The 25,348-nt window shown below is 41.7% G+C and overlaps 1 protein-coding gene across 6 annotated transcripts in view; it reads left to right on the top strand.

Annotated features, from left to right (window-relative positions):
• Nucleotides 1-14,771, top strand: part of RALYL (RALY RNA binding protein like) — a 2,307,036-nt gene extending 2,292,265 nt beyond the window's left edge. For all 6 annotated transcript variants that reach the window (XM_069621283.1, XM_069621281.1, XM_069621285.1 and 3 more), the window contains one exon: nucleotides 5,426-14,771. The gene's annotated coding sequence lies outside the window, so the exon portion shown is untranslated. The remainder of the gene's footprint in view (nucleotides 1-5,425) is intronic.
• Nucleotides 14,772-25,348: the final 10,577 nt, after the last annotated feature.

The following is a 25,348-nucleotide window of genomic DNA, read 5'->3' on the forward strand; positions in this document are numbered from 1 at the left end:
ACACAAGGCACAAGAGCACTTCTGTTTCACATGATTGTGGTGGAGAAAGGTTGTAAGAGATTATCCTAAAATGTAAATAGAATAGCATAATTGTGAATGATCTGAAAGGGCATTGCCATGTACTGAAAAATAACATGGAGGATTTGAACATCCTGGAGGGCTAGCCTTGATCCTATAAAAACCCTTTATGGCAACATAAAGAATTGACACTGTTTCAGGCTAAAATATTTTAATCTGTCCTTCATGGTTTAGCGATAATTCTAGTGTTGGTCTCATGATGAAATTAAATGAAGGTAGGTTCTTAGATATTTTCTGAAGCTTCAGTGGTCGTCTTCTGTATGGCAGTGTTGGGGCATAAAGTTTGGTTGCTAGAAGGAGAAAAACAACTCTTCATGTTGTTTCCAGATTGATGTTTGGTACCTTTTGGTACTATTACTGTGCTTTTTTACTGAATCTGAGTTTGGTTCATTGATGGTGCACACTTTGAGAATGTCCTTGTGATGAATAGCCTCTGCCATGGTATACACAGTGAGCAATACATAGGCCCTCATTACAAGTTCGGCCGGTAGCCATGCCGCTATTGGCGGCGTGGCTGCCGCCGAAATCGCATCCGTGTCCGAGTCCTCGGAATGAGGACTTACCAGGCCATTCCGAGTTCGGATGGCCCAGTAATTCCTCCCTCAAGGACCCGGACACGGTCCTTCCCCATTTTCATTTCAGCTCCCGTAGGGCTGAATGGGACTGGGAGAGGGAGCAAACAACGGGCCATAACGAGATGGCCCGTTGTTTGCTCCCTCTTCCCCTCGCAGGACCCGGTAAGCACGCCTGGTTTTCCCAGGCGTGCTTAACGTGTCCCACGAGGGGACCTCGTAATGTGGCTGAACGGGTTGAACGGCGCAGTCACCTTTTACGGCGCCGTTTAACCCTTTCCTCCAGGGTTGTAATGAGGCCCATAGTGTTTTGAAGTGGGGATATGTTTGTATGTTTTCAGTTTTAGGAGTAATGTGGCTGACATATTGTGGAATCTTTGTAGTCTGTTGAGTGGATGTTCTGGTAACCCAAGAGGAAGGCGATTGGCATAGTCCAGTCTTCAAAGGACCTTTAAGATAATGATCATGATCCTGTGCGTGAAGATCAGATAAAGCATCATTTATCGTAAAGTGAGGAGTTGGAAAGTGACTCCGTACAATGGCTGTGTCCTGTGGTTTTAGTGCAAGGTCACTGTCCAAAGTAACCCCAAGATTCCTCACAGTAGAATTGGGCAGTGGGAAAAGAGCCTGCTATGTCTGACCAGGGGTTTCAGCTAGGTAAGGTGGTATCGCTCTGCAGATCAAGGGCTGTGTTTTAGGTGGGTTCAATTTAAGTCTGTTAGAGGTCATCCAAGGATCCAGATATCCAAGGCATTTGTTGGGGTTAGACGTGTTCACCACTGGAGAGTTTGTAGAGAATTTGCTTATTTGAAGCATTCAAACCCAGATTTGAAAATTTTGCTGATGAACGGTGTGCCAGAGATTGATTGACAATTAGCTGGGTTGTTTGGGCCAACTGTAGGTTTTTTGAGGTGAGGTTTAATGAAGGCTGTTTTTAAGTTGAGCAGGATTTTATCCTGCTTGATTGACAAGTCAAGAAGGAACAGGAAAAACAGGTGCTAATACTGGTTGTTTTGTTATAGTTTTTTTAATGTTTGGGGGATACCGGTCTTCCAGAGAACCTGCTGGGTTGCTGAAGTTGACAGTGGAAAGCAAGTCGCAGATGTATACATGGGTGGAAAGCAGTTAAAGATTGAGTACAAGAATCTGTACGTGTTGGTTTCCTAGTCGGTTAAGAATTGTTGGTATTTTCGTATTCAGGTGATCTTGGATTTGCTGAATTTAGTTTTTGTAGGGTATATTTCATAGGTGTGTAAGTCATGTTGCAGGATGCATGGTTGTTGAATTATTGGGTGATTTTGAAGATTTTCTGCTGATTGTGTTGCACTAATTCAATACAATGTGGGCAATGTATTTGCTTTGAAAGTTTCTGAAAATCTTAAGGGTCAGATTCCAGTCTTTTAACATGTCAAAATTGACTTTAATCAATCCAACTATATTTACATATGAAAGAAAGAACTTGTTAAGGTGCCATCTAGTGCAAGCTGATCGAAATGTTGAAACTTCAAAAATTAAAAGAAAGCAATTTTTCCATCTGTGCATTGTCAGCATTGCAAATATATCATCAAGGGCATCAAGATACAACACCCTCAAACTGATGAGATGATCTATCTTAAAAATGTTGTCACAGCTGATTCCTCCAATGGTAGCGTATGCATTTAAATGGCATTGTGGACTATAATATGTAGGATTTACAACAAGGAAAGCTAAAACATGGCGGTCCAAACATAAATCAAATATACCTACAGGAAATATGAAATCTCCAGTAGCTGTACATTTTGCCGAGAAACGACATACTATAACCCAAATGCAGTTAACCATTTTAGAATTTGTGAAATTACCTATGCAGGGGGGAAATTTGACAAAATTGTTAGCACAGCAGTAAATATTTTGGTTGCATAAACTTTCCACACTAGCACCTAAGGAACTTATCAGGGTATAGGTTGTTTTTTGTAACTTGATCCTTGTATTCATGCAGTATATCATCTGAAAATAAGATTGATAGAATCAAAATAATTTACATTATATGTAACTTCTATTCTGATATATGTTTGTATATTGTTTCTCTTGTGTTGAAAGTATACATTTATGTGTCCCTTATGTTATTGGAACATTACATTCATGATTTTAGTTTGTTTTATGACAAGTATTTATTTGAAGTTATCAGTAGGTTAGCTACACATAGAGTAATTTCTGTAACATTTACATTCCCATCCTATTGTTACATTCTCATACTGGGATATCCTCAGAATTAAGTACCTAATTAGTGTATACTATAGGGATCAAAATGCTACTTTTACTCAGCTATATAAATTGTTCGAAAGGTGCAACTGTACTGAATTACCATGAGTGTTCCTAAACAGCTGTGATTGTTACAACCATATAATTATGACTATCGGTTGCTAGTGAACATATGAGTGATGTATGAATATCTGCAAAATAAAATAAGTAATTAATACATACCCATTGGGAACTATGCAATACCATATTTTAGCTAAACTTTTTTTAAAGTTACAACAGCATTACATTGCTTATAGGGTTAGGTTTCTAAATAGTTCTGTTTATTACGGTGACTTAAACATATTGGTTTATTGGATACTGAACATGTGAAGAGTGGTGTTTACTCATATATGGACAGCATGGTTTGACCCATGGTTTTGGTAGAATTTAATTCTGAGCCAAGCTTTGAGGCGAAGGAAGTTTGTAGATTTCTTCGTGCTATTTCAAACTCCTAGAGGTTTCTATAACATTTGATTTTCTTACATTATTATTGTAAGTATTATGATTTTATTATTAGAGGATAAAAATAATTTATATAACATATATTATTTAGGTGTATTAATTGAAAGGTTTACACACCTATTCTGACATATGCAAGACTTCCTTAGATACTGATTAACACTGATTGAGAAGGTTAGTGATTTCGCTATTTTACACCTTATAGCAGAGTGTGGTCATTCTTGTTGCTTTTAGCTTTTTTTAAAAAAAAATGGAGAAACTGAAAAGAAGTTAGACTTCACTCTCCCTGAAAAAGGGCACTTTGATATCCCCGAAACGCATTGGAATTTAAAAATATCTTCAAATATTAATACAGAACTTCTAGTATTAATTTATAGATGCTTGTGATGTTATCATTATTTATGTGCGACTAGTAATATAATTGGAGATACAATTTGATTTCTAACATTGAAAGAGTAACATTATGGAAAACAATGAGTTTAGAGATTGGATGATTATTAGTTTGAAGAATTAAAACTGAGTTTATATGTAAACATTAAGACTGTCTATGTAAGCCTTTCGAAAACCATTTCAATGTTTTTGTTTATGAATGTAGCATAAAATCAGATATTGTTTAGAAAATAGCAAGGGTTTATTGGAGTTTATTTTACTTGTATAATCAATTTTGTCTGGAAGTTCCCATCATAAGTGCGGTATTGACTTTACACAGATTGATTCTATATAATTATGGTATAGTGTATGCATAGGCCCTTAGCTGAAGGCCTATAATACAGGAACTTATAATGTAATTAATTTGTGTAAACATTTTTACCAGGTTTTTGTGCAATGTATATATTATTAATCTTGGCTAGACTGTTCAAAATGTGCAACACTCTCCTGATGAATGTCATATGCACATCAAGCCTCCATTTTCCAACATGTTTCCTATTGGCTTTCTGTTGACTTTCATTTCATATATCTGTATCTGTTTGGAATTTTCTTTTGTTTTGATTCTTGTTGTTGAGGCATTTTGAAACTCCTTTGCATCGGAGCACAATATCACCTGATAAATATGTTGATTGGTGCAGGCACGCAGGGGAGGTTAATCTAAGTCACGTTTTTGAACTCATTATAATATTGCAGAATGGCAGGTATTGTTTTGGTCTCCAAAATATCAGCAAGTTTATGAAATCTTGGATCTATTGTGAGTGCTACTTGAAATGTATGCAAAAAATGGGTATCCCAATCAGACTCCTAAGAATGACCTGTTGAGCATGTTGATCGCTGTTCAACGCTATATCCAAAGACATCCAAATGGTATGATGTAAATCCCATGATCATTAATAACATGGCCTCTACTGAGAGGGCTCCAAAGACACACATCTACCCTTTCGCCGTCTTGCTGGATCCTGCACAGTGTCTTTAAACTTGATGGTAAAGCCACTCGCTGACAGTTGTACAAGTAAGCAACAAGTCCGATGTTAATTAGATCAGATTAAAATGCAAATTAAGCTTTTCTCACATGAATATATTCATATGTATCTTACGAATATCCATTGTGGAAATCTTAAACATCTAAATTGATTCAGCTTTGTAGGACTGTGCTCTATAGCAATGGTTTGCAAACTGCAGCCCTCTGTATGTACAACCTGCAGCCCAACCATTCCTTTGAGTTTCCTCCTTTGACTATAATGTTACGGATGGATGGAAGTTGTAGTCCAAATCATCTGGAGATCCAGAGGTTGCAGACCCATGGTCTAGAGAAATGATAGTTTGCAGACTTTAAATGACAGTAAGTTCCCAAGGTAGTGGTGTGCGCCCAAGGACTTTAATGCAAATAGTGCACAGCTTGCTACAGTAAATGTACATTGCCAGGATCAGTGCCTAGGAATCTTTAAGTCATGATGACAAAGCATGACCTGGCAAATAATCACTGATGCATAGCTATGTTACCTTCAGTGAGTTTTCGTATTGTTTATTAGTGGATGCACCAATCTGTGTTTGTGATTCGTGATAAAAAGCCAACAGATGATCTGATTTCTCCTTTTCTCACACAGAATCATCAGACATCGGACACAAAACCTGGAGTGACCGTGAAGACAACGCCCCGATGTGAAATGTGAACTTTACTTTCTTGCCAGTGTTGGCCTCTTTCGTTGAGTGTGTATGAAAGTTACATCGCTTCAAGGGAGCCCACGTCAACGTTCACGGCTTGACAACGCCATCTTTTATGTGTTACAAGATGTACAATGGTCAGATCTTCATGGTTTGGATTGTAAACGTGTTTCTTTTTGCCTGTTTCTCGTTTTATTTTATTACTTTATTTTTATGATGGTATCCTAGGGACAAATGTATGATATTGCAGAGGACACATTTGAGAAAATGCGGAATCACTGTATACAAATGTATATTTGTAAAAGCTATTTTTATGAATAGCATGCTTAATGTTTGTCAAAGTCGTTGATGTACATTTTGCAACTGCTTTGTGTCTTTAGGTTCTTTGAAATGATCTGTATGCTATGATCAAGCGTGTGGTAGGACGCCATTTTTGTAGGCCTATCCAGGGAACATCCATATGCAATTGTTCATGTACATTTACAGCTGTCCACTTATTGGACAATTCATGTTCAATATGTTAAAAATGAATATGATCGATTCGACATATGATGCAAACATGTCCACTCTCAGCAAATTTGCATGGGCATTCAGTATTTGTAGATTTCAGATGGTGATTTGGAATGTTTTGGGAATGTTAATGAGTTAATATAAAATCGTCATCATCATAACCCAGACAAAATAATGGAGAGAGCACAGGGTCTGTATTTGAACAGCGATATTTGCTAGGGGGGCACCACTTACTAGTTGGAAAATCCCGGCAGAACTGAAGAAGGACTCACTCTGCAACCTTTAGCTTTACAGGTTTTGATGTAAACGCCTATAAACCCAATCAAACAAAGTCAATGATGAGGGATCCTGGGAGTTGCAGTCCAAAACACCTGTAGTGTTGCAGGTTAGACCACCATATAAATTGTTTTAATTTTCCAACTAAAATGGCAGTCCGTTGTTATTTGGAATTATAAGGCATTGGCAATATGTGTTGCACTCTATATTGTACCACTATTCCTCTCTGGATAAGCCCACTTGTAATATGTTTTCAGGTGAAAGGTTTTCAGAGTATGCTTACACGTTTGCCATCTGAAAATGCCAAATTTTAATTTCTTCAGTGTTATGCATTGAATTATTCTAACACACACAGTGGCACATATTATTAAAAAAACATGCTCCAGTGCTGTGCATTTGTGTACCTGTGTGTGCAAATGTGTACTGCACCTTTTATTTGGTGGGGGGAATCAGTGAAATCCTTCGACCAAAAATGTCTCATTGGTGCAAAGTTTGGTATGATTAATGCTTCTGGGGGGCACTGGTCATCCCTAGAGACCAGATCCTTCAGTGCACAACAGCACAATTCCCGTTGGAGACTCCCACGTTGGCACACTTTGAAAACCGGCGCAAATCCAAACAGCACATGAAAATGGCACAACAGCAACTTTAGAGATGTGGACAAAAAGTACTTGACCTCTTAGGCCATGTTAAATGATCAGTACAGAACATTTCCAGATCAATACCTCACAGAGGTAACCTACAGGATCTGCTCAAGAAAGTAGCATGGATTGTGTGGACTTGGGATAATAAACCATTATTTCGGACACTTTTATTCTCAGAAACAAAGCACACCTCCAAATAGAAAAGACAGCAAGCAATGTCTGTTCACTGGGCTGCTTCAAGGATAAATTGGCCAGAATTCAGAAAAGAGGCTGTCTATGGGAACACAGCAAAATGAGTTTTCCCTATAGAACCTTCGCTAGGTGTGAGTCAGGGACACGCGCAATCACCTGAAAGGTGCACAGCAACACAGTGTTGACACAAACATCTTCTATTCAGAGCATTTCTATCAGGCCTCAACTTAATTGAAGAACCATATACTATGCCACAAAAAACAATTCAGGATTAAAATGCAGATTGTTAACATAGAAGGATTCTAGTTAAGAAAAGACAGATATATTATGTTGTACATACTGCACAATTAGAATGTATTTGTTCCTTCAAACAATTGCAAAACATGACCTCAGTGCAACAATCATTCAATGATTTCAGTGGTTTCAACCGAAAACAAATTAATCATAAATTATATTCTAGTTAGTTTGTGGAAGAGTCTTGAAGTGCAAAGTCTAAAACCACACACAATAGCAAGACAACAGATATCCTTATTAAGAAAAGCATATCTACAGAAGATGTGTAGGTCTTGGAATATTTTCGTGGATAGACTAATGGGCTCAAGACAAATACTCTAAATTGACCTCTCTGTATGGGTTTAGCCCAAAACCCCAAACCTGCATGGACTGTCTCAGGAAATGCCCAAGATCTGGTATACCCAACAAGCAATAGGTAACCACATGGTACCCTATAAATAGCTGGGTCTTATGTTAGTTCTTCATCGTACTTGATGTTTGAACCATAATAGCAGTGTCCTCTTTATTCACTGCTCGAGATCCTTTTAACCTATTGGCTGTTAGAATAATAATGGACCCCAATGCCAAGGGTTAAAAAAACACTTTGCGGTGGTGCTAGGAACTTGGGAATGAGGGCATGGAACAATATGGAGTAGAATGTAAGTGTAGGTACAAAAGACAAAACACTGATGTAATATCATATACATTACATTATAGTCTATGTATACATTATATATGCATAGAAAGGCAAATGGTATTTTTCCATTTAGGTCAGTATAAACAAATGTTTTACTGTCAAGGATATTCTTTGTTGTATTTTTTAAAAAAAATGGGTTCATAATGTCAAAGAGCAAATCACCAAAACACAGAAATGGATCACAGTTCAAATAGTCTCAGTTCTTTACATCTAATTCTTCAAACGTCAAAACATTTGAATGTTTTGAAGATGAAGTATAAACCTGCAAACAATCCTTCTCTTCTCATGAACCCACCGTCTGGAACTCCATCCCGGTGTACTCAGAATGCACCCACAATTCTCCAGTTTTGCAAATCCCTCAAAACATGGATTTTTCAACAGCACTTGACCAAGGACTAATTCCAATGGATGCACATACCGATGCACATACCTCACAGTACTGCGCTACTGTTAGATGCCAGCCCAACTGCTGACTACCCACACTCTGTTCAGCGCTCCGCTGCTCTCATGCTAGTTCTGCACTTTAAACAATAACATAAAAAATGTAATAAATATTTTAAAAGGTACATTCATGAGATTTCAGACTTATTATTTGAAATGCAAATGATGTACCTTTTACCTTACTTTAGGAAACCTGGTTTGCACTCTATGGGTTGTAATCAGATGTGTCAGCTAGAGAAACACTCTCAGAAAGTCGATGTTTCCATATCTATCTCTATGAAATGGTCCCTTTTGATGTGGTTGCGCAAGCACCACAGTCATCTCTGAGTCTTAGGTATCAGTTTCATGGATGCAATTCAGGTCATCCAGTTACACAGGTTTGGTCTGGATCCAGTTTCTGGCAGATGTGTTTGTATTCATCTAGTGCTCTGCTGTGGAGATCATTCTACTTAAATCCAGCTGCATCTTGGAACTGGTTCTTAGTGTTCAATGATATCTATTGGTTTTCAGTTAGTATTTTAATTTAGTGAGTAGAATTTCCTTTGCTTTTTCCGTCATACACGTACAGCCCAGTGTCCCAAAAATCCATGGGCAGCAATTGCATCCAGTAGAAATCATTTGCAACCAGGAAGCTGGAATGTCAACCTATCTTAGAAATCGCTTAGTCTTTATTTTCATTCAGCAGTATTTGCCAGTGTACACGCAGCCGCTTTCTACATCCATACACACATTGAATGCAATTGACCCTCTTTCATAGATTGCAAACATCCTATAGAGGCAAAGAAAGAAATTGACTTACAGTGAAACCAAGATCTCATGGAGGAGCTGGGTGAAGATGGCAGCCTAATTGGAATGGACGTACAGTCTAGCACCTGCACAAAATGATTGCTTGAGTTGCTCGTCTGCAGATCTGATAATCTACTCCCTCTCTTGAGTACCTTTTCTGATATTCCTTAATGGGACTATTTAAATACTCTGCTGTAGCAACACACACCATATCAGCCAAGGGCTCATTGTCCACATTGGGAATACGTGACAGCTAGTGACTATGGCTGGTGGTTACATATGTTTCCCTATGGCACAGACCGTGTGATGGGTCATGTAAACATGTCGGAGAGATTGAGCGCCCTTTTTTAATGAATTGAAGGAGGGGTAAGTGATGTCCTGCGGGGTATTGCTAGCTCTCTATCCCCTTGCTAGAGACATGGCAGGAAACCTGAAAAGATAACATGATATTCTGGGACCTGGTTCTATACACGACCAGTAGTTGTCCACGTACATTGATGTGTGCCTCTTTGACTTGGTTAACCAGTGTTTCATTTTCTGTGCCTGCCCCATGTTTTGCCATGTTGTGCTAAAGTTACAGCCTATTCCTCGTTCCAGAAACCTCATTCTGCCCCCAGACTCTGTGGATAGTTTCCAACATGCAAGTGGTGCTATTTGTGAGAACCTATAAGAAAACGATTCACCAGTGGAAGAAAAAATGAACGTTGAGCACATTGTACTGTTTTCCCCATGCTTACTTGTGTAATGGTTCATGATGACAGTGTTGTTTAAAATGCTGTAACATACTTTTTACATGTCTGTAAATAAAATTCTCTGATTTATGCACTAATTGAGTTTCCAAATACTTTCCTCTATTACTGATTGTCTTTTTATTTACATTTTGCTAAACCTCCTTTGAGGTTCTATCATTCATTATTTATTTGTATTGGTATTTATTTTAAGAAGACGGGTGTCAATATTGATAAGAAATGACTTGCAATAACACATTTAGAGATGGCAGAGGCATTCCCCCGATGGGTATATCTACAATAGCACAAAGAGGGCTAGGACAAACAAAAAAAGAATATATATATATATATGTGCAAATGAAAAATCTGCATGCCTTAAACAAAGGGCCGGTGCAAATCCCAATGTGGTACGTCACCACAGTAATATGAAACAAAGAAAAGTCGGTGATTGGACTCCTCAGTTATCCAAGAAATTAGCCACACAGGACGCCCTCATGTAAATATACACAGCATGCTAATGAAATAAACCCAGAATTATGCTCAAGGGAGCCGCAGGAAGTGACGCATTTAACACCTGACCAGTGCTTGATGTGAAGAATCCTATGGATCTCTCACTAAAACCTTTGTAAAGTCTCCTCCCAGGTGGCCAGGAAACCGCAGACACTTCCTGATACTGACCGTGGGGATGGTTTAATGCAGGAGGATCACCTGGGGGAGAGACATTGCCCAGGGTGGTGAGGAGATCCTGTGGGATGAGGCACAGTATTTGTCCTCTGAAAGGAAGTGTCTTTCTGGATTGCCAAAACAGAGGATGACATATTGTCATTATAGTGTACATGACTCACATGTAAGATCTATGACTTGGGTTTCACGCTCTGTTAAATCTGAACAAACTTTTTAAGAAAAAGATTCTTTAAGACTACATACCCTCCTTTCTCCCTAAGGCATAATATAAAAGGATCTAGAGGAAATGCCTTAAATCCAATGTCTTCCTCTGTAACAACCAATCCTAGCAGTCCATCTTTTAACATGCTTAAGGGAAATAAATGTACTCTTAAAAATTGCTCAAAAGTTGAAAGTACTGCCTTTATTGAAGGGGACTACGAGTACCATAATCCCAGAAGTATTGGGACAAGGAAGAGGACTGAGGAGGCAAACTGTAGCAGTAGTCTGGCAATTAAGCCTAACAGCCCAAACCTGAAGTAACCTGGGAGGCATAAAAGGCCCCCTCAGGTGCAGACAATTGGAAGGAGTGGAAGGAGCTGGAATTGGGTCTGGAATGCAAGCTGCAGCAGTAGCAGCAGGAGGAAGAAGGCACAAGGCTGTCAATCCAAGCAGAAGTTGGAGAACAAGGAGAGAGTTCTGTTTCCCCACACCCTGAAGTGCAGAGGCTGCGTAGTGGAAGACTTGCGGGAGAAAGGTCTTCTCACATGCGAGCCTGATTGCCGTGGTTGCTGAGCTACAGACGTGCAAGGGACCGAGGCAAAAATTAATTATCAAGCCGTGGGTCTCGGGAGTGAACAGATCTCCCAAACAGTGTGGCCGGACTGGAAACACCATTTCAGGAGAAGGGTGTGGGTCCCCAGCAAGCCAGAAGTCATAGAAGTGGTGGCAAAAGTTGGGAAAGCAGTGAAACCCGCAGAGCAGGTGTCTAAGAAGCCGGTGAGTGAAGCACATTGTTCTAAAATATTGCACGCGCCTTCCAGTAACCATATCCAGCTCCCTGTCAACTCACATAAGACTTTAAGCAAGTAGAAGTTCTTAGCTACTTTTCAAAATACATTGAACAATGGAAATGTAGCACTTGCATTTAACAGTAGAACTCCTTATTTGTGTGAGAAGCTAAAGTGACTAAAATCATTGTTCTGCTATTCTAAGACTGTTATTGCTTGAAGGCGTGGCCGTGTGTCCCTAATTAAGGAGAGAGAACGCTGCTGGGGCCATTACCGAACACTTAAGGTTAACAGTTCAAGATTTACAATCTTTAACTTGTGAAAATGACATCAGAGAATGGTCGCGTGTGCCCAATAGTGATTCCCAAAGGAGACCTGAACTCTGTACTCCACTTTCACACAGGAATACAATTAAATGCCAATTTTTAAACCCCAAAAACTATACCAAGAAGTGGTTGTGGGTGCTTAATTCTGAATTTCAAGGACAGACTGAATTCTATTCTTCATTCTAATACGGCATGCAAGTCATTGTAAGACGTTTAAAGTGTATAACCATAGAAAATGAAGACAAACATTGCCCCAAGCCAACAGGCTCCAAATATTCAAACTGAAACCCAACTTTTCCAAAGTTAGGAAGCAATCTAACTGTACTGTGAAGTTGATACCAGTTAATCTGCCTAAAATACAAGTGTGCAAGCATTCCTTGAAGCTAACATAGTGGCACAAAGGCTTCTGGGTACTTACTTGGGCTGATAACTGCCAGTAAGCTGGAGATAAAGTTGGGGCAGGGAGACCGGCAGTTCATAAAGACTAGTTTGAAGTTGACACTATTTGTAGTGCCTGAGACTGTGGAAGACAGAAGGAAGTGAGTCTCCAAGGCAAACCCAGGTTGTTATTGCTGTGACAGACAGACAAGAGAGGCAACAAGGCTGCCCCTTTTTGAAGAGAATTGTTCAGAGGAAGAGTGTCTCGCCTATCTGAAGTTGTTGAATATCTTGTCAAAGCCTGTCTAAAAGTACAAATCCCTGAAGCTGTAATAGTATTCCAAAGTACTGAATAAGAAGTGGTATATCTGTTGGTCAATGGATTCAGTATTGTAGTAGTCCAATCAAGAGGTGTACTGTGGAACAAAGGTGACTGTTTCCATACTAAAGTAAGAGGAGGTGAAGTTGTTAAATGTTGAAGCAGCAACACTATTAATTCATCAGGACAACTATACCATTGTGAAGCTCAAAGCTGTAATCAAGAAAATACAAACTGTGAACCAAGAACTAGATATCACTGCTGTAAGTGAATATTGCATATCTGTTTGAACTGTGGCAAATCTTATTGAGGGAGGTGACAAAGCATTGTGGCTGGGATTACCATTGGTGCTATTTGGAAGAAGTGAAAAGTGGATATTTCACCTAGAGATTTTCTAGTGGAACCTTTCAATTGACACACCCATCGCCATGCCTCTGACTTGGCGATAGTAGAATTCATCATAAAGAAAAACATGACTGATGTTGTCTCACTTTACAATTCCATTGATCACTCCGTGGGGATGACAGCATGTCGATATTTTTTAGACACCCATTCACTTAACTATCTATCACACATGGAGATGATCATGGAAATAATTTCTTTTTTACCTTACTTTAGGAAACCTGGTTTGCACTCTATGGGTTGTAATCAGATGTGTCAGCTAGAGAAACACTCTCAGAAAGTCGATGTTTCCATATCTATCTCTATGAAATGGTCCCTTTTGATGTGGTTGCGCAAGCACCACAGTCATCTCTGAGTCTTAGGTATCAGTTTCATGGATGCAATTCAGGTCATCCAGTTACACAGGTTTGGTCTGGATCCAGTTTCTGGCAGATGTGTTTGTATTCATCTAGTGCTCTGCTGTGGAGATCATTCTACTTAAATCCAGCTGCATCTTGGAACTGGTTCTTAGTGTTCAATGATATCTATTGGTTTTCAGTTAGTATTTTAATTTAGTGAGTAGAATTTCCTTTGCTTTTTCCGTCATACACGTACAGCCCAGTGTCCCAAAAATCCATGGGCAGCAATTGCATCCAGTAGAAATCATTTGCAACCAGGAAGCTGGAATGTCAACCTATCTTAGAAATCGCTTAGTCTTTATTTTCATTCAGCAGTATTTGCCAGTGTACACGCAGCCGCTTTCTACATCCATACACACATTGAATGCAATTGACCCTCTTTCATAGATTGCAAACATCCTATAGAGGCAAAGAAAGAAATTGACTTACAGTGAAACCAAGATCTCATGGAGGAGCTGGGTGAAGATGGCAGCCTAATTGGAATGGACGTACAGTCTAGCACCTGCACAAAATGATTGCTTGAGTTGCTCGTCTGCAGATCTGATAATCTACTCCCTCTCTTGAGTACCTTTTCTGATATTCCTTAATGGGACTATTTAAATACTCTGCTGTAGCAACACACACCATATCAGCCAAGGGCTCATTGTCCACATTGGGAATACGTGACAGCTAGTGACTATGGCTGGTGGTTACATATGTTTCCCTATGGCACAGACCGTGTGATGGGTCATGTAAACATGTCGGAGAGATTGAGCGCCCTTTTTTAATGAATTGAAGGAGGGGTAAGTGATGTCCTGCGGGGTATTGCTAGCTCTCTATCCCCTTGCTAGAGACATGGCAGGAAACCTGAAAAGATAACATGATATTCTGGGACCTGGTTCTATACACGACCAGTAGTTGTCCACGTACATTGATGTGTGCCTCTTTGACTTGGTTAACCAGTGTTTCATTTTCTGTGCCTGCCCCATGTTTTGCCATGTTGTGCTAAAGTTACAGCCTATTCCTCGTTCCAGAAACCTCATTCTGCCCCCAGACTCTGTGGATAGTTTCCAACATGCAAGTGGTGCTATTTGTGAGAACCTATAAGAAAACGATTCACCAGTGGAAGAAAAAATGAACGTTGAGCACATTGTACTGTTTTCCCCATGCTTACTTGTGTAATGGTTCATGATGACAGTGTTGTTTAAAATGCTGTAACATACTTTTTACATGTCTGTAAATAAAATTCTCTGATTTATGCACTAATTGAGTTTCCAAATACTTTCCTCTATTACTGATTGTCTTTTTATTTACATTTTGCTAAACCTCCTTTGAGGTTCTATCATTCATTATTTATTTGTATTGGTATTTATTTTAAGAAGACGGGTGTCAATATTGATAAGAAATGACTTGCAATAACACATTTAGAGATGGCAGAGGCATTCCCCCGATGGGTATATCTACAATAGCACAAAGAGGGCTAGGACAAACAAAAAAAGAATATATATATATATATGTGCAAATGAAAAATCTGCATGCCTTAAACAAAGGGCCGGTGCAAATCCCAATGTGGTACGTCACCACAGTAATATGAAACAAAGAAAAGTCGGTGATTGGACTCCTCAGTTATCCAAGAAATTAGCCACACAGGACGCCCTCATGTAAATATACACAGCATGCTAATGAAATAAACCCAGAATTATGCTCAAGGGAGCCGCAGGAAGTGACGCATTTAACACCTGACCAGTGCTTGATGTGAAGAATCCTATGGATCTCTCACTAAAACCTTTGTAAAGTCTCCTCCCAGGTGGCCAGGAAACCGCAGACACTTCCTGATACTGACCGTGGGGATGGTTTAATGCAGGAGGATCACCTGGGGGAGAGACATTGCCCAGGGTGGTGAGGAGATCCTGTGGGATGAGGCACAGTATTTGTCCTCTGAAAGGAAGTGTCTTTCTGGATTGCCAAAACAGAGGATGACATATTGTCATTATAGTGTACATGACTCACATGTAAGATCTATGACTTGGGTTTCACGCTCTGTTAAATCTGAACAAACTTTTTAAGAAAAAGATTCTTTAAGACTACATACCCTCCTTTCTCCCTAAGGCATAATATAAAAGGATCTAGAGGAAATGCCTTAAATCCAATGTCTTCCTCTGTAACAACCAATCCTAGCAGTCCATCTTTTAACATGCTTAAGGGAAATAAATGTACTCTTAAAAATTGCTCAAAAGTTGAAAGTACTGCCTTTATTGAAGGGGACTACGAGTACCATAATCCCAGAAGTATTGGGACAAGGAAGAGGACTGAGGAGGCAAACTGTAGCAGTAGTCTGGCAATTAAGCCTAACAGCCCAAACCTGAAGTAACCTGGGAGGCATAAAAGGCCCCCTCAGGTGCAGACAATTGGAAGGAGTGGAAGGAGCTGGAATTGGGTCTGGAATGCAAGCTGCAGCAGTAGCAGCAGGAGGAAGAAGGCACAAGGCTGTCAATCCAAGCAGAAGTTGGAGAACAAGGAGAGAGTTCTGTTTCCCCACACCCTGAAGTGCAGAGGCTGCGTAGTGGAAGACTTGCGGGAGAAAGGTCTTCTCACATGCGAGCCTGATTGCCGTGGTTGCTGAGCTACAGACGTGCAAGGGACCGAGGCAAAAATTAATTATCAAGCCGTGGGTCTCGGGAGTGAACAGATCTCCCAAACAGTGTGGCCGGACTGGAAACACCATTTCAGGAGAAGGGTGTGGGTCCCCAGCAAGCCAGAAGTCATAGAAGTGGTGGCAAAAGTTGGGAAAGCAGTGAAACCCGCAGAGCAGGTGTCTAAGAAGCCGGTGAGTGAAGCACATTGTTCTAAAATATTGCACGCGCCTTCCAGTAACCATATCCAGCTCCCTGTCAACTCACATAAGACTTTAAGCAAGTAGAAGTTCTTAGCTACTTTTCAAAATACATTGAACAATGGAAATGTAGCACTTGCATTTAACAGTAGAACTCCTTATTTGTGTGAGAAGCTAAAGTGACTAAAATCATTGTTCTGCTATTCTAAGACTGTTATTGCTTGAAGGCGTGGCCGTGTGTCCCTAATTAAGGAGAGAGAACGCTGCTGGGGCCATTACCGAACACTTAAGGTTAACAGTTCAAGATTTACAATCTTTAACTTGTGAAAATGACATCAGAGAATGGTCGCGTGTGCCCAATAGTGATTCCCAAAGGAGACCTGAACTCTGTACTCCACTTTCACACAGGAATACAATTAAATGCCAATTTTTAAACCCCAAAAACTATACCAAGAAGTGGTTGTGGGTGCTTAATTCTGAATTTCAAGGACAGACTGAATTCTATTCTTCATTCTAATACGGCATGCAAGTCATTGTAAGACGTTTAAAGTGTATAACCATAGAAAATGAAGACAAACATTGCCCCAAGCCAACAGGCTCCAAATATTCAAACTGAAACCCAACTTTTCCAAAGTTAGGAAGCAGTCTAACTGTACTGTGAAGTTGATACCAGTTAATCTGCCTAAAATACAAGTGTGCAAGCATTCCTTGAAGCTAACATAGTGGCACAAAGGCTTCTGGGTACTTACTTGGGCTGATAACTGCCAGTAAGCTGGAGATAAAGTTGGGGCAGGGAGACCGGCAGTTCATAAAGACTAGTTTGAAGTTGACACTATTTGTAGTGCCTGAGACTGTGGAAGACAGAAGGAAGTGAGTCTCCAAGGCAAACCCAGGTTGTTATTGCTGTGACAGACAGACAAGAGAGGCAACAAGGCTGCCCCTTTTTGAAGAGAATTGTTCAGAGGAAGAGTGTCTCGCCTATCTGAAGTTGTTGAATATCTTGTCAAAGCCTGTCTAAAAGTACAAATCCCTGAAGCTGTAATAGTATTCCAAAGTACTGAATAAGAAGTGGTATATCTGTTGGTCAATGGATTCAGTATTGTAGTAGTCCAATCAAGAGGTGTACTGTGGAACAAAGGTGACTGTTTCCATACTAAAGTAAGAGGAGGTGAAGTTGTTAAATGTTGAAGCAGCAACACTATTAATTCATCAGGACAACTATACCATTGTGAAGCTCAAAGCTGTAATCAAGAAAATACAAACTGTGAACCAAGAACTAGATATCACTGCTGTAAGTGAATATTGCATATCTGTTTGAACTGTGGCAAATCTTATTGAGGGAGGTGACAAAGCATTGTGGCTGGGATTACCATTGGTGCTATTTGGAAGAAGTGAAAAGTGGATATTTCACCTAGAGATTTTCTAGTGGAACCTTTCAATTGACACACCCATCGCCATGCCTCTGACTTGGCGATAGTAGAATTCATCATAAAGAAAAACATGACTGATGTTGTCTCACTTTACAATTCCATTGATCACTCCGTGGGGATGACAGCATGTCGATATTTTTTAGACACCCATTCACTTAACTATCTATCACACATGGAGATGATCATGGAAATAATTTCTTTTTGCTTGAACTACAATGTTACATATATGAAAATCGGTGACTAACAAAGGTAACATTATTAAGAGGGCAAGAGCTTCAATCTAAAGAGGAGAGCTATATATAAAACATTACATTATTAAGCATCACATTAAAATCATACCAAGAGATGGGAAGTCTTGAGAAGCCAGCATGTGCACGACTATAGTATGGTCCAGTTCAAACAACTCCCCAAGTGAGCAACAGCTGCATGATTTTCAAAGTTGTAAAAAATCACAGAAAAGCAAAAGAATTTCAGTGTTCTCTAGTTTCCTAGTATGTAAAGAAATGTATTTTAAAATGTTGCACATACAATGTGCGCCTGTTGTTTCAGAGCTTGGGGCACCTTCAGAGAAAATAGAATGCCTTTGTATTTATGGATCCCTCAAAGCAACACACATTTGATAGGCTGTATGGGGATGATTGCTTGAGCTTCTCATCAGATTATTACCCTATCTGACAAGTGTGCATGCATGCATGCAGGGAACCCATATAAGGTGACCATCTTCAAAAAAATGGCTTTGCATGATACTTTAGATGTGGTAGCATAACAGAAGCAGCCTGCAGTGTGCACGGTGCCATACAGTGCTTCATATCCATCCATCTTAGCCATGAAACATTTTTGGTAACAGAGGCCAGGGAAGGGAGGCTGCTACCCGATACTCCCCATGGGGGTGGCACTGAGCGGGTGGATCTCATTTGGAGGGAAATCCTCCATGGGGCCAGTGACGATCACCTTGGAAGAATATGGTATTCTCCACCTTCACTTCTGTCCCCTTCTTCCTTTCACCCCCCTCAATACCCTGTGGTTCCCCAACCCCCAATCTATGTAGGTAGTAGTGGTAGGAAACCAAGTCTCAAGAGAATATTGAGAATAAGAAGGGTGCTACTGAACACTATGATGAGCATCAGTTGAGTAATGTGACAAGGAGGAAGGCTGGAGCAATGAGGAATACCTATAGAAACCAGAATATGCAGTCTAGTTGCTGGAGAATGCCTGTGGGTCACACAAAATATAAATTGGAAGAAGGACTAAGCCATTTGTCAAGCCTGCCCCGGAGGAATGAGAGCAAAGTTGGAATGGTACAGATGGAGTAACACTGGAAGAAGCTGAAGACTGGGATGACGAAGGAAGAGAGCCGCCGTCTCTAAAGGTGCTGCAAGGAACCAATAGATCATGAGAAACCAAGTGCACGTAAGACTTGGGATGCCTCCTGGAGAGAAGCTGTGCAGCTCCACTCACAGAATTTGATGCTCAAGACAACGGGAGCAGAGAGAGGAGATTCAGAAGGTTGCCCAGAGAGTCGGAAGAGCCCAAGCAGGACGCCACACAGCAAGAACCCGAAAACAAGGTAATGGTGCTGCCTGGGTGCAGGAGAGGGACTGGGTACTGAACAAGAGGAACCTAAGGAGGGTCAGGGACCCAACACAAATTGAAGCTATATAAAATTTATAAGAGAAATATAAGGACACAGTCACATTCCGCCACTGGCATGAGAGTAAACCAAGTGTCCTTGAGGGGCAATATAAAGGGGTCTGAAACCCAAGTGAACCACAGAGGCAAAGCCAAAACAAATGAGTCAGAGACCCGAAAGAAATACAAGGGCAAAGAAAATCTAAAACAAACTGCATAAAATATCCTATGTAGAGCAGTAGCTGGCAGGAGAGTACACGAGATCTGTTCAGTTGGACATTCAGTGAAGTAGGGATGGAGAACCCGCAAGAGCAATACAGCAGGGTCTAGGACCCATATGAAGGTGGGAAAGGCCCACAAAAGCCGGGCATATGGGTTGGGGGCCCATACAAGAGGAAGAAACATTTTCAAGGGGCTGAGGCCCAGAATAGAGCAAGGAAGGAAACGATTGAGAGAGGGTGCTATCGATGATAAGCAAGAGGAAATATGAGCAAGAAAGTTTGAGCATGAGGGTAAGAAATAAAGCAACAGTGTGACAGGAAGGATGACACAGGTAGACAGTGGGATTAGGTGGGTTGTAGAGTTGGGTTGGTTGGAGTAGAGAGTGAGGGGCAGGGGTGGGCGTATGGAGAGTGGGGGCTGCGTGAGTGGGGGTAGGGGTAAGGTGGGTATAGAGACAGTGGAGGTAGGGTGGATGGGTAAGAGAGGGTGGGGGTAGAAAGAGTGGAGGTAGGGTGGGGTAGAGAGAGTGGAGGTAGGGGTGGAGAGTGGAGGCAGGGTGGGGGAAATGGGGTATAGAGAGTGGAGGTAGAGTGTGTGGGGGTAGAGTGGGTGAGTGGAGGTAGAGAGTGGGGATTGGGCGGGTTAGGGTAGGGTAGACAGTGTGGAATTAGGGTATGGATTGGCTGGGTGAGGATAGAGTGGGTGGGGTAAGTGATGGTAGTTGGTTGGGGGCAAGAAAACATGAACAAAGCAGTATCGGGAGGACATGTGAAAAGTAGCCCAAAATAGCCCAAACTAACCACAATGGGCACATGTAATGAGTGTGGGCGTCGAGAGCTTGGGGGTGAGGATAGAGAGAGTGGAGGTGGGGGTTAGAGAGCGTGTGTGGGGTGGGAGGCTGTTTGGTAGAAAAGCAGCTTCAGGAGGGCAAAACACATAATTTGGTGTCAAACATAGCCCAAATTAGCCCAATGTGAAATCACTGTGCAGCTGAGTAATGGAAACCCATAACCCAACTTGTTTCTTACAAAGCTGCTGATTGTAGCATATAATGTTAGGGAACTTCTCATTGGTAAGCCACTAACATCCACAACGTCCCTTTCATCCGTGCCAGGGTGAACTCCAAAAAGTAACTAGATATTATCATCAACTTCTATTTTTAGCAATGCCTGCACCAGTTGGCAGTCACAGCGACTGATGTACAAGAAGACCATGTGACTTGCCAAGGATTACACACTTTTCGAAAATGGTGAATACGGTAGCTAAATTCGTCCCTTTTCCACTGCCAGTAACGTGATCATAGGTCACACCTCCACTCTGAGTACCTCCTGCCCCCGTTCGCCATCATCAAGTGCTTTACTACAACAACTGCACCATGCCAAATGTACCCTTGCCTAAGGCAGCTGCTGTTAGCGGAAGTGCGCACAATATTCTTGCAGGGGTCCCACAACAGGAAAGCGGTAGTGATTTTTGCAGGTATTTGACATGTTTCTAAACGCTCTCAACCTTTGCAGATTTTGGAATAAAGTTGTAAAGGGATTTCCAGGAATCAGGCGAAGTGTTCACGTGGGGTAATCACAATCGGATGTATGTCTCCCGGCTCCACATTTACCAGCTTTATCCCTTGACACCATCTCCTCCATCAGTGCACGACCCTTAGCCCACAAGCTCCTATACCACTGTTTGTTGCACTTAAACAATACTTCTAGTGGAATCAGTTGTTTCACCTGGTGCAGCAGCGCAGGGCTGCAGGCAACTGCTGTGCTCTTAGGTTTACGGGGCAACATCTCCCAACCCACAAACAAATGGTAGTGGTGTAAAGAGATGATGCACCATTGCTATAGGTGACATAACAGAGCAAAGGCACCACAATCAATTGTGCAGTAGGGTGATGCAGAAGGTTCCATGTCATTTCATGGCAAGATGTTTTTTCGTGGTGTTTTTTAGCATGAGTTTTTTAATGAAAAAACCCATCAAATTATTTTTAAAATATTTTTGGTGGGTTCCCCCCAAACACCCCTATTCCCGATAATGTTTTATGTATTCCTAAACACCCACACTCCATATATATAATTTTCTAACTCTCCTAAAAAATTCTAAGGGGTTTTCTGTAAAGAAATTAGGGGTAAAAAACCCTGTGAAAAAAAAACATCCCGCGATGAAAGGACGTTGTACCATGCAGAACTGCCCCCATGCAATACATACACATCGCACTCGCAGGTACACACAATAACCTCATAAACACACCTGATGCATGTTCACAATGATAGTAATTGATGCAATGGGTTTTTGCAGCAATAACTAGGGCGCAACATTACAATCAGGTGGAGTATTGGCTCCTCACCCCCTCCCTGACCCCCCACACATACACACATAAACGCACTAATGGCAGTAGCGTTGCGTTCAAAAGCAATAATGTGATTGTCATGTATAGACACTTATCAAGTTCATGTAGCATCAGAAAGGGGCAGTCACCGGCGGTGCACAGACAGCCCAGCTTGCCTCTCACAATGTCCTTTAACACACACCTTCACAGTGGAGCAATGCATAGTAGCATTAGTACAGCTGAAAGTGAAAGAGTGCAAACAGCAGATTTGCAGCCTGGTCATTCATGGCCACTATCCTATTATGGAAATGCAATGGGCAGTTGAAGTGCTGTATTGGGGCTAGAGTACAGCAATGCTATCACTAACAGTTTGCTTGCTAGTGGCGCGCCTGGTCCCAGTAAACAAGGTTGATGGCTACCCAGGGCACAGAAGTTCATCAGTTTACCTTCAGGCATGGGAATCTCGCTGCTCTCTGCTCAGGACCTCTGCTCAGGGAGAGTCAGAAGGCTGGATTCAGCTAGCAGAGGCCCCGGCCATCTCAGACAGTCATGATCCAGCAGGATCGGGGGTGCAGTCTCCAGGACCATGCTGTGCCGGGGTTTCTCCAGGTGTGGTAGATTTGCTGCTGATGTTCTCCGTGCAGTAGTGTCTCGTATACCCACCTTCACGGTGCTGTTCTTCTTCTGTGGCTGCCAAGTGGCTTACCCAGCTCCTCCATAGCCCAACCACACCAATCCATTCCCACATGTCATCTACATTGAAATGCATTACAGACTTCATTCAAAGCCCCTATTTGAAGCTCTTATGTTAAAGTTCTTATTTTAATGACAATAGTTTCGGCTTAAAGGTAGCGTTTATAGTGCCACGTAATAGCCAAAACTAAAAAGGAGTTGCTGAAAGAGTCAGGGAGAGCCTGAAACAGCTCAGAGATGTGGGACCCATGTGAAAAATAAGTGCAAAAAGCTGAAACAAGGGATTGAGGACCCATTGAAGAAAGAAGATATATTTGTTGGGATTATGAATTCTATAGTCAAGTCTGGCAGGATAGTGCAACAGGCTTGGCGCTAATGTTTTGTGTTGGAGGAAGAAACAAGGCGAAGAGACTCCCCCTTTTGATACTTGGGAACTGTGTTTAAAGAGTCACTCATAGTGTTTTCACACCACAAACTGAACTTTAAAAAGGGCTGTAGGCAGGAAAAGAGAAGCCTCCTTCTGGATCAAGAAGACGCACAGTTTTTCCTTAGTTAGTTTAGTGTAAGGGATGGAAATAGGTTTGAGCGCAGGACAATGGACATTTTACTTTACAATACATCCTGACAGAATCCTCAGTATTTTTGTTGAGGTAGGGCAACCCCTAATAGAAATTGGGCGCGATAGATTTTTCCTTTTCTTTACTTTGATAATAAAAAATGCACCCTTCCATATTTTAATACATAGCACAAAAAAATAACAAAACTCTAGGACCATATAGATGCAGCACACTCACCTGTTAGAGCTCTGTCCAGCACTGTGGGGCAGACTACATGCATGCCTCCTAAGTTGCCATGAGTAAGCCGAGCGTCAAAAGACTTTGCGGTGTGAAGTACATGAATGTCACTCTCGTTATACTTGGGGCTGTGTATAATATCAAATAATAATATAAAAACATAAGCTATGAACTGAATCAGGTATAGGGACTCCAGATATGAGAGAATTACATTAAATGATTTGCCCAGGATTATACACTTTGGTAAAGCACTTGACCACATACCTTCCCAGGTTTGCTTGTATAAATGTTTATTAAGATTCTGGTGTGGGTTTCTTATGCTTTAATAATCATGTGTTTATAGCAATGCTTTGAAAAGATCACACAATTCATAATAAAGTATCCTTTCATAATACATGTACCGTACTGTGAACATCCTCATAGAAACATGTTGAGCAGAGTGAGTATGGCTATGGCTTTATTTCACCCATCTTGCTTGGAAGGTTGCAGTAGCACCATGGAAAATAATGTGAGGTTAAACACATGTCATGTGGGTTTTAAAACTATAGTCATTATTTCACACAGCATGCAGCATTATGCACACTTCCCATTTCTCATCACACACCATTCGCATTTCATAAGGGACAAAGTTCCTTGCAAATAGTCCCCCTCCCTTCCATCAATGTCTAACTACTCCCATTACAATGACCCCTGGGAGCGTGTCTCTGCTCCCCAACTTTTACATGAAAGTGTGGGCGAGGGCTGGGAAGACTTTGTTGAGGTCAGAAGCAAAATCAGGACTTTCCCCGTCATGGACAGGGTGTGCGCGGGACACAACCTATCAATTTGGGACAGTCCTGCAAGATACAGGATGGTTGGTGACTCCAATCGCATATGCAATATTCAGCTGATCAAGACAAATTGGGGGTCATTCCGAGGTTGAAGGTAAGTATTGGTTTTTACCGGCATGGCGGAAAGAGCGAGTCCGATCTGGTACCACGCCGCTATTTACAGGCTATTCCGACCTCGCGGGCACGAGCTTTCCACCATGCCGGTAAATCCCCTAGCGGCATACCGCTAAAGGGCCCGTTAAACCCCTTACCGGCATGAAGCGAGATGTTCTTAACAACACCGCCATCGAAGCTTCACCGTACGTAATTAGCGGTGACCGTAATTTACGGATACCGTAAATTACGGTCACCGCTAATTAATGGATACAGAAATTACGTCATCGCACAGGAACGGGAAGGAGCGCGGCGGCCATCTTTAAAAACACAATCCATTGCCATCCTCTCCAGGCAGCACCCTTGGGATGAACCTGAACCTCGGAAAAGGCCTACACAACCACCAGCTATGCCCAAATCCCCGAAAAAGTCAGCGGACCGCCTCCGCAAGCAGCGCTTCAGCCCCGAGGAGCTGCAGGCCATGGTGGGCCACCTGGAGGAGCACGCAGACGTAGTGTTCAGCAGCGACATGCGCAGAGAGGCAGTGGTCCTGAAAAAAAACATATGGGCAGAACTTGCTCAAAGGGTGAGCGCAGTAGGCACCACCCCCCGCACCCTCAGGGACTGCCGCAAGCGGTGGGACGACTTGCGGTTGAGGGTGCGGAGCATCCTCGCAGCCAACCGCAGCCAGGCACTGCTGACTGGAGGTGGACCAAGATCACCAATGAAACTAGCGCCATGGGAGGAGACATGCGCTGCATTGATTGGCACAGAATCAATCGAGGGCGTCGGTGAAATGGAGTGTGGGGCTCTGTCATCTGCTGATGGAGGTGAGTGTCCAAAGTCAACACCGCCAATGGCAAATACATGCTGAATACACTTCCAAGCCCCGTCCAATGCACCTTGTCATACTGCCCTCCACCCATTCTGATAATGGCAAGACAACTGCCACCAAGGGACAATGCTACCACATAATGCCCATCAACCACAGTG

Source organism: Ambystoma mexicanum, chromosome 5q (genome assembly GCF_040938575.1).
Source record: "Ambystoma mexicanum isolate Mex_15411 chromosome 5q, UKY_AmexF1_1, whole genome shotgun sequence".
NCBI classification, from domain to species: Eukaryota; Metazoa; Chordata; class Amphibia; order Caudata; family Ambystomatidae; genus Ambystoma; species Ambystoma mexicanum.